At 39.6% G+C, this 8316-nt stretch overlaps 1 non-coding gene across 1 annotated transcript; it reads right to left on the reverse strand.

Annotated features, from left to right (window-relative positions):
- Positions 1 to 4156: 4156 nt before the first annotated feature.
- LOC113772673 lies at positions 4157 to 4263 on the reverse strand. Its single transcript, XR_003468635.1, has one exon. It is a non-coding gene; the product is annotated as a small nucleolar RNA R71 (small nucleolar RNA).
- Positions 4264 to 8316: the final 4053 nt, after the last annotated feature.

The raw sequence follows: 8316 nt of genomic DNA on the forward strand, positions 1-8316 counted from the left end.
CGATCACATTTAGATATCTCGTGAGTTTTGTAGTGCATGAAAAACTAGATATGCGTCTGATGGATGTTGTCACTGCTTATTTATATGGAAATCTTGAAAATGATATTTACATGAGAATCCCTGAAGGATTCAACATGCCTGAAGCATGTAAATCAAATTCTAGAGATGTGTATTCTATTAGAATACAAAAGTCTTTGTATGGGTTTAAGCAATCTGGACGTATGTGGTATAACCGTCTCAATGAATGATTAACTAAAGAAAGTTATACCAATGACCCAATATGTCCATGTGTTTTTATCAAGAAAAATGGGTCAAATTTTGTGATTATTGCTATATATGCTATATATGTTGATGATCTCAATTTGATTGGAACTCTTGAAGAGATCCAAAAGGCTGTCGAATACTTGAAGAAAGAATTTGAGATCAAAAATTTTAGAAAGACAAAATTCTGTCTTGATTTACAAATTAAGCATTTAGAAAGTGGAATTTTTGTCCCCTACTTCCTTAAGGAGCTTTCATTAAGTCATCAAAATGGCAATATGGCATGGCATGATCGAGCAGAATAGTATGATGTCGTCAAAATAATTTGGGAAAATTTAAAAAAACAAAGAATAGGAATATTAACAGTCTCTAAGTAGGTTGTGTTATGAAATAATTACAAGATGTAGATGTCCGTTTGTATTTTCAAGTAGATAGATACTGGTATTCTCCCTAGATTCAATGGTACATTGGATGAACCCATTTATGGATGCACTTGAAGTACTAAATTCATGTATTTATATTTAATAGGGTTCATGTACCTTGATCATAGATCACCTATATATAGGGGTGAATCCTACTTCTTTTGTAATCTAGAAGTACTTTGATCAGTAAAAATAATAATACTGTAGTTCTTCTATCTCTCTCCGCTTCTCACTCTACTATTCCAATCTCTACTATTTGGTATTTTATTTTATTAGTTTCACAACAGGTTGTAAATTTTACAAAATTTGTAACTGGGGCATGGGTTATTGCTAACGAATTAAAGCAACTAATAATTTTACTGTCAAGTTACCCTCGTAGCAATGTGCATCTTACTGCACAAAAGAGTGTTTTTCGATAAGCATAAATGTACTTTCAAATATGCACAAATGATATATGTGCTCGTACGAGTGACCTTATATGCACATGAGGGCTAACTTGTAATTTAGCTTGCAACAAAATTTTTTTTTATAATATATGAATGATAGCCCTTACCCCATTTACAAATTTCTTAAAACTTACCACCTATTTATGAATTTTCACTCTTCTCATTCCCTTTTTCCAAATTTTCCCATAAAATCAAAGGGAAATAATTGGCCTGATTAATTTAGACTATCTAAATCCTGCGTTATAATAGTATAGCAAAGACAACAGTCCATATAAAAAAATATTCATACCAACACTAGCAAAATTGTCCAAATCCTATGCTATAAAAGCAGAGCAAAAAAAATTCCATAAAAACAATCAATTATACCAACATTGTGGCAAAAATATTAATCTTTTGACTTTTTGCGTATCAACTGGGAAGGAAGACCTTGACTTAGATATTGTAATGCTCAACTATTTAAATCACTCATGGTCTCCTATTAGTTCAACTTTTATCATTGATTCCTCAATACTCAACAATCATACTCGTAGAAAATCAAAATAAAAACAGAAAAAAAGAAAAGTACATACCTTTGGTAGTCTCAAGATTTTCAGCCTCCTCAAGCTTGCTTGTAAAAATTTCAGGTACAGTGAGATCATATCCATCACAATTTTGTAATTGTCAGAGTTGTTTCTTATCTCATCATGTACATAATTGCTTTACTTGGCACAGAAATCTTAGTTCAATTGTTGGTGTCTTAATTCGATATTTTTGGAGTTGCTTCTTAGCAGTGAAAACTAACGAAAATATAATACACTGATAGAGCGGTTATTTGGCACATTTTGCACCGTTATTTTGTCCTAATTTTGGCTATTCACGGTGCTAAGAATTGGAATTGCACTCATATTCGATATTTGGAATTGTAGGTGGTCGGCATGAAAAATGATCTCGCGGGGTAAATTTTCAGAAGACTTTTCGTCTCAGGGCGTGGCCACGCCTTAGAAGGTGGACGAAACCGAAAGCCGGACTGCGGTCCACGTGAACCGCGAGAAGTATGGGATAAAAACTCCAAAAGGCTAGCTTTTGAATTGGGCCAGACGTCTGAGAGTTCCTGCGGCGGCTATAAAGAAAGGAAAAAGCAAGATTCAAAGCATCACTACTTTTAGTCTTAGTTTTACCTATTTGCAAGATTTGTCAGACGCTTTTATTTTTCTTTTGTTTCTTCTGCGGCCGAATGGGTCAGACACAGAAGACTTTTCTTTCCCTTGTTTTTGGCGTCTGCGTCTGACTCTTTTGCTTTTCGCTTTCGAATTGATTCAACTTCCGTTGGTTTTGGCATTGAACTTGGGGAATCCAGTACGGACTCCCACGCAGAGTCAAGCGAGACTTTTCACTTTTTCTATCTGCGTTACTTCACCAATCTAGATTCTTTGATGTTTGCGGGGATGAAATCAATTAAATTGCGTGAGCTTGACATGATGAGGAGCGGCTAATTCCCCCCTCTACCCAAAGGTTAGCGCGAGGGCGCGGTCCATCACATCTGTGAGATCTAACCGAATCTTCATTATTTCTCCCAATTTATTGCTATTCGTGCGTTTCCTGAATTAATTGTTCATGGGTATTTTATTAATTGAATATCAACGGCCGGGTATTTGAATTAATTTAATAGCCTACTACCACGTTAATTAAATAGAATCCGTAATTGTTCATTTAGTTAACACCTCGTGGCAACCACCATAATTGGTTTTATGATGGGAAAACGCAAGATCTAGCTTAAATAAATCCTCTTAGCGTGTTTATTGGTTAGGGTTGGGTTCTTCTAATTTTAATGCAATTGGGTAATTAAATTCCTACGGTCGTACCTAGGGTTGTTATCTTGTTAGAGAAGCAGTCAATGGTCGTACCTTGACTGTCGAAAAAGTAAGGAAGAGCTGGTTGTCAGAGCTTATTGATGACTATAACCAACCTAGTGATAAATGGATGAAATATCTTTGCATCGATGAGCATTTATTTGGACCGTGCCTGAGCAGTTGATCCTTTGGGTAGAACTTTTATTAATTGCTATTTTTAGTGAATTGTGCTTTGTGAGTTAGTTTTGAATTTTGTTTGTTTTATTTTATTTTATTTTTGTTTGCCTCCCATTGAAAATCCCCCAATTTCGTTCTACTAATTTGGAAAGAAATAATTTCCTACCTGCTCCCTGTGGAATCGACCCTACTTGCCATTGTACGCAAAATTAGTATTTTTATAGACAAATCCGGTATATCGGATCAAGCAAACTCTTCGGGAACAGGGTGAATCAAGTAACCCATTGCACACCTAGGGTCCCTGCTCCAGTACTTGGATTTGTTCTATAATTATTTAATTGAGGTGGTAATTAGGACTTTTTAGTAATTATTATTGCACAGGTTCGGCACCTGTCAATTTTTGGCGCCGTTGCCGGGGAGCTGGCATTTGGATTATTTGTTTCTTTTCAGATTCAGTTCTTATTTTATTTTTATTTTATTCTATTCTCCTTGATATTTTTGCTAGTTTATGCCCCATTCTTCTCGCACAGGTGAATTGGTATACGATCCTGAGGTTGAGAAGGCAGCGCGTAGGCGAAAGCAAGAGACCAAGAGGCAAAAAGAATGACACTTATTTGCTGCAAACGAGTCAGCGGAAGACGAAGTAAGCATGGCCAACACCCAAACATTGAGGGAGCTGGCCGCCCCGGAGCTGACTCACCAGCCCTTATGCATCACATTCCCTGCTTTGGCTGAGAATACTGCTTTCGAACTGAAATCAGGGCTGATTCAACTCTTACCTTCTTTCCATGGTCTCTCTGGCGAAAAACCCTACAAGCACGTTAAGGAGTTCGAGGTGGTTTGCTCTAGTATGAAACCCCCTGGGGTCACTGAAGAGCAAATTAGACTGAGAGCCTTTCCGTTCTCTCTAAAGGATGCGGCTAAAGATTGGCTGTACTACCTACCAGCAGGTAGTATTACCACATGGGCGCAGTTGAAAAAGAAGTTTTTGGAAAAATTTTTCCCTACATCACGGGCTGCGAGTTTGAGGAAGGAAATCTGTAGCATTAAACAGTATCCCGAGGAATCCTTGTATGACTATTGGGAAAGGTTTAACAAGTTGTGCACTAGATGCCCGCAGCATCAAATTAGTGAACAACTGTTAATCCAATACTTCTATGAAGGACTCCAATCAACTGATAGGAGTATCATAGATGCTGCAAGCAGGGGAGCGTTGGCAAATAAGACCCCGAGGGAAGCGTTGCTGCTCATTGAGTCGATGGCGGAGAATTCTCAACAGTTTGGCTTCCGTGAGACAAACCCTACCCGTAGGGTCAACGAGGTGGAGACGTCATCTCTTTAGCAACAATTATCGGAACTAACATCCGTTGTTCGACAATTAGTGGTGGGAAATATGCCCCAGCTAAAGGCCTGTGGAATCTGCACAAATATGGGTCACCATACTGACTCATGCCCTATGTTGCAAGAGGATGGGGCTGAACAAGTGAACATGGCTGAAGGCGTGCCCGCGCCTCGTAGGCAGTACGATCCATACTCTAATACGTACAATCCGGGTTGGAGAGATCACCCCAATCCCAGCTATGGTAGTAGGCCACAAAATGCATTCTCCAATCGGCCTCCAGGTTTTCAGCAACCTTGGCAACATAAGTCTCAACCCTCGTCCTCAAGCTCAGGGAGTTCTTTGGAAGAAATTGTCAAGAGTTTGGCCACGACTACCACTCAACTCGTCACGACCACCACTCAGCTCCAGCAGGAGACTAGGTCCTTAGTTGCAAGTACTACTCAGTTCCAACATGACACCAAAGCAGGCATGAAAGACATGGAGATTCGCATGAGTCAAATGGCAACTGCCATTAATCGCCTGGAGTCCCACGTCTATGGAAAATTGCCATCGCAACCTGAGGTAAACCCCAGAAGTGTAAGTGCCATGACATTAAGGAGTGGCAAGGAGGTGGAGGGACCTAAGTTGGTAAATTCGAAAAGCAAATGTGAGGAGGAGATAGAAAAGGGAATTGAAGAGGAAGGGCGTATTCGGAAAGAGTCTAAGGTAACATCTATTCCTTCGATCCCTATTAAATCTAATCTAGCTCCTTTTCCTTGCAGATTGGAAAAGACAAAGAGGGCAGAAAAGGAAAAAGAAATCCTGGATGTGTTCCGCAAAGTTCAAGTAAACATCCCCCTATTGGACGCGATCAAGCAGATACCCAGGTACGCAAAGTTCTTGAAAGACTTGTGCGTTAACAAAAGAAAGCTAAGGGGTGATGAAAGAGTGATGGTAGGAGAGAATGTATCAGCTGTACTTCAAAGGAAACTCCCACCCAAATGCGGAGATCCAGGTATGTTTGCTATCCCCTGTAAGATTGGTCATTCTAGTATCAAAAATGCCATGATAGATTTAGGAGCTTCTATTAATGTGATGCCTAAGTCAATCTATGATTCCCTAAATTTAGGACCTTTAAAAGAAACGGGGATAATAATTCAATTGGCTGATCGTACATGTGCTTATCCGGATGGGATAGTTGAGGATGTTTTAGTGCAAGTAGATGGATTAATTTTTCCTGCTGATTTTTATGTGCTTTACATGGATGATAGAAGTGCCCCAAATCCATCACCCATTATATTAGGAAGACCATTTTTGAGTACTGCCCAGACTAAAATTGACGTTAGTAAGGGTACTCTCACGATGAAATTTGATGGAGAAATAGTCCACTTTAATATTTTTGATACAATGAAACATCCTGTTAACTCTCATTCTGTGTTTGCTATGTATACTACTAATCCCTCTGTGCAAGAATTTTCTAAGTTTGCTTATAGGGGTAAATCCAAGGTTGCTGCGAACAAGTCCTATAGGATGAAAGCAATTCATGAGGTAAAAATGGAGAGAAAATTTAGGAAAAAAGTTGCACTCAATGGCCATGTGGATCCTGGAGGAGGGCCACCAATTACAAGGAAAATTCAATTACATTCAGACTAAAGAGTGGTGCTGTGTCTAGCCAAAGACATTAAAGAAAGGCGCTACTTGGGAGGCAACCCAAGGCTTCTTTTGTTTTAGTTTTCTTATATTTTTGAAGTTTTTGTTAAGTGTTAGTGTCATTTAGTGGGTTGTTATTTTGTGACAGGAGTTGGCAGCTAGACATGCCCATGCTAGGTCATCACACCTAAGGAATGGAGTTTTGGAATTGACGGTCAGATGACTATAACTTCTAAGGCGTGCCCACGCCTTCCAACCCTTCCGAAAAAGAAACTTCAGTCTTCTCCTTCCTGTTGGTGTTGCGTCCGCCGCCACCACACCACCTTGTGCACGCAGCCGCCTCACCCCCCTCCGCCTTAGTATCTCATTTTCCCTCCCCGGAGCCAGGGAAGTTTCTCTTCTTTCCTCCTATTACTTTATTTTGTCTCTTCTACATTGAGGACAATGTAGGTCTTAGGTGTGGGGGGAGTGGCTTCCATTAGTTCTTTTTTTTCACTAGTTCTTTTTGCTTTGTTTTTTAAAAAAAAAAATGAAAACATGGGATGAATGAAAAAAAAATGAAAAACATTGTAGTTAGTCGGCTTTTTGGTTATTTATATGCTTGTTAGTGTTGGGGCATGTTGCTGTGATGAATGACATAATCAAAGTGAGTGGGTATGTTGTCGGATATGCTAGCTGTGCATTTTGCTTCCCTTGGCAATGTCGTTGAATGTTGAATATGCAGGAATTGACCCATTCTTGTAACTTTTAAGGAGCTTTTGAGCCTTGCTTGAGCATATTATTCTTGTTTGCTCTATTTTGTTTGATTGAGTGGGTATCACTCATGGTATTGGCATTCTAGAACTTGCTAGTTTATGCATGTCGAGGCCACATTTTTGTTGAATTGGATGCATTTGAAATGATAAGGGCATTTAGGATTTAACCCTCTTCAGCTATCTAAAAAATCAAGCCCTCATCTTATCTCCCAATAGTGAACCAATTTCAGCTTTTGTCCTTCGTTTCTGGTTGATATCCGTGTTTGTTAACCCAAGACCTCTTTAAACTTTCTTGTTTACCCCTGTGTTGTCAAGGGATGCCTGAATTCCATCATTTGTGCAAAGCAAATAGAAATGGGGTTGCAAGTGCTGATAGATTAGGAGCTATATGATGCTATCCTTGTGTAAAGGAGGGGAAATTGGAAAAAGGCCACTGACTAGAGAACTTTGGCTTACAGGGCGTGCCCACGCCTTACAGGACTTTCTCCTAAAAAAAAAAAAAAATTCCTGAAGAGACCTCATGACCAGAGGACTATGGGCTACAAGGCGTGCCCACGCCTCGCGAGCAGTTCTAAAAAAAAAAAAAAAAAAAAATTTGGGGCACTTGTACAGGGTGTACAGCAAATGAAAACTGCCTTGTTTGTGAAACCCCTCCGGTAAAGCACTGTGGTTATTGGTGAGTTTCGGACATTTTCTTGACACTTTACCACCTATCTACACCTTCTTAACCCGCCTTTCACCCGAAGCCCCATTACAACCCTATTAAAGTCCCTTTGATTTATGTGTTTAGTTCACTTTTAAGTGATGGAGATGTGATAAATGTGCAAGCCTATGGTAATGGCATTCCGTGATGTTGAATTGAGCGTTCCTAGTATTCATATAGATTCTTTGAATTACAACATGTCCTGTGTGTTCTACCTTTGGTGATACTGTCAGGGATCTGAGGTGCTTGTGTTAGTATAGCTTATTGCATGACCTTTGCTCTCTCGGTTGTACTTCTGAGCTCCGAAATGCTTGAGGGCAAGCATTGTCCAGGTGTGGGGGGATTTGATAGAGCGGTTATTTGGCACATTTTGCACCGTTATTTTGTCCTAATTTTGGCTATTCACGGTACTAAGAATTGGAATTGCACTCATATTCGATATTTGTGTGAATTGTAGGTGGTCGGCATGAAAAATGATCTCGTGGAGTAAATTTTCAGAAGACTTTTCGTCTCAGGGCGTGGCCACGCCTTAGAAGGTGGACGAAACAGAAAGCCGGACTGCGGTCCACGTGAACTGCGAGAAGCATGGGATAAAAACTCCAAAAGGCTAGCTTTTGAATTGGGCCAGACGTTTGAGAGTTCCTGCGGCGGCTATAAAGAAAGGAAAAAGCAAGATTCAAAGCATCACTACTTTTAGTCTTAGTTTTACCTATTTGCAAGATTTGTCAGACGCTTTTATTTTTCTTTTGTTT

The sequence above is a fragment of the Coffea eugenioides genome, chromosome 5 (genome assembly GCF_003713205.1).
Source record: "Coffea eugenioides isolate CCC68of chromosome 5, Ceug_1.0, whole genome shotgun sequence".
Classification (NCBI taxonomy): domain Eukaryota; kingdom Viridiplantae; phylum Streptophyta; class Magnoliopsida; order Gentianales; family Rubiaceae; genus Coffea; species Coffea eugenioides.